Consider the following 2192-nt stretch of genomic DNA (forward strand, 5'->3'; position numbering starts at 1 on the left):
GCCACATAAAGCAAGCAGGTGTGTCTGTTTCCATAGTGTGGTGGTTCCAGTAAAATGCATAGCCACATGAAGCAAACCGGCGAGTGTTTCTGTTTGTGTAGTGTAGTGGTTATAATGCGCACCTCACATGCAGAAGGTCCCTGGTTCGAAGCCAAGCAAAAACAGCAAGTCGCTGGGCTTTTTCCCAGTATTTGCATTTCCTGACTCAGCTGACAGGCAAGCTGAGATAAAAGAGACTGTGTCTATTCCTCACCATTGTGGGGTACTACGCTCCTGGGGCATCTGTCACAGCTCACCAAGAGGAGTTGCGCCAGCTTACGTCAGTCAGTTGCTCACTGTTTGACCTTTGCATTGAAGCCTGAGCCTACCGCATTCAAGCCAGCCAAGGAAGGAAGGTATGAGAGCGAAAATAGCTTTCCTGCCCTCACCAAGAACACACACCTTGAGCAAATAAGGTGCCAGACTTACAAGGCCCAATCGCCAACGGAGCATCACTTTTAGTGACGCCCCGGTGGCACTATGCACTGCGCGGTATTTACAAGATGGCGTTCAGCCACTTTTTATGGCTTAACACCACCTTGTAAATACGGCACCTTAGCATTCAGCGCTTTCCCTGGAAGGGGCGTGCAATGGGTGTTGCTGTGAGTGTGCCACAGCAACACCATAGCATTTTGATGCTGCTCCAGATTTAGGAGTTGTCGTAAATCTGCGTCAGCGCCAAAATCCAACGCCATCCCAGGGGTATCGTTAGAGTGGCGCACTGAGGAGAAATGTTTTCATTTCTCCTCGTTTTTTCTCTTTCTATGTGTGCTGCATTCTGCAGCACACATAGAAGTAAGAGCAAATCACCATTGAAGATTTTTCTTTTGGCCAGGAAGGTGTCCCTTCCTGCACAAAAACAATTTCCCCCTCAACGCAGTCATCCTTGTACCATGGTGCAAGAACGGCTGCGTTGGCGCTCAGCAGCTAATTTAGAGCTGGTGCAGGGGGAAGCACAGGGGTGCGCTGTATCCTACTAAATACGGCGCTTCCCTGCATTTTGAAAATGACGGAGCGTGGGGCTTGCAAATTTGGCACAGCGTCGCGCTCAGTCATTTTCTTGTAAATCTGGGACAAAATGTCTAAAGGATAGAGGCTTTTTATGTCATGTTCGATGACGACCATGCAAATGACTCTAGTCATACTGCAGAAGAGAGCACCATGTGGCGTTTCTTGCTTTGGGATGTAGTCTCCCACTCTCTGCCACCAACCCTCGGAGCAGGGTGGGAGCCGTAGCTCTTCCGTGCCCAGGCTCTTTGGTCTAGGGGGATGATTCTCGCTTCGGGTGCGAGAGGTCCCGGGTTCAAATCCCGGACGAGTCCATTTTAGCGGAAAACAATCTAATCCTACTCAAAATACACAACCCCTCAACATTTCTCATTCCACTCGAAGCATTGTTGCGCAAAACATATTTTTTGCCGCAGGCGAAAAATGGATTACAATGCCTTGGCTTCCTTCCTGCTTGCTCTCAGTGGGCCCTGTGTGATGATTTCACAGGCTTGCGTTCCTGGCATTTAGGCATCAGATATTTGTCTGTCTCTGCCCGCAGCGGTGACTTTTCAGGACGTCTGAGTGTATGCATGCTGGCTGACACCGCTGCAATTTTCACACTTACCCCTCGCATTCTGAGCAACTGCTGATCAAGTATAGAGGAAATCGGGCAAACATATGAGGGGAACTGTGCTCCTTCAGTCAAGCCAGCAAGCTTGTTTCTGTAGTGTAGTGGTTATCACATTTGCCTCACACGCAAAAGGTCCCTGGTTCGACACTGGGCAGCAGTAGCTTTTGTGTTTGCTCACTAAAACCTAAGTCTCTCTCAATGCACACTTAGACAGAAATGACCTTTAAAAACTTGTGACCTGTGTAAAATGTGCTTTACTATTGCAGGACGATAAAAAGTTATCTGCATCCCTCGGTGGTCGGGCATGTGCCTTGTTTCTTGTTCTGTTTTTTCTTTTTTTTTTTCTTGGCCATGTTATATTGTGGGGCCTTTAAAGCTGTGACTTTGATAGGAACATTGCAAGCGGCAGCATCAACAAGTGCAGACTGAAGAGTCAGACCTGCACAATGTTTTGGCTGTCAGGATGGCCGAGTGGTCTAAGGTGCCAGACTCAAGAGAGCTTGATCTTCAGTGAAGCTGAGCCTTCTGGTCT

At 48.4% G+C, this 2192-nt stretch overlaps 1 non-coding gene across 1 annotated transcript; it reads left to right on the forward strand.

Moving 5' to 3' along the window:
* The first annotated feature begins 1289 nt into the window (after nucleotides 1-1289).
* TRNAP-CGG (transfer RNA proline (anticodon CGG)) lies at nucleotides 1290-1361 on the forward strand. Its single transcript has one exon. It is a non-coding gene; the product is annotated as a tRNA-Pro (tRNA).
* Nucleotides 1362-2192: the final 831 nt, after the last annotated feature.

The sequence above is a fragment of the Pleurodeles waltl genome, unplaced genomic scaffold, assembly GCF_031143425.1.
Source record: "Pleurodeles waltl isolate 20211129_DDA unplaced genomic scaffold, aPleWal1.hap1.20221129 scaffold_91, whole genome shotgun sequence".
In the NCBI taxonomy this organism is placed as follows: Eukaryota; Metazoa; Chordata; class Amphibia; order Caudata; family Salamandridae; genus Pleurodeles; species Pleurodeles waltl.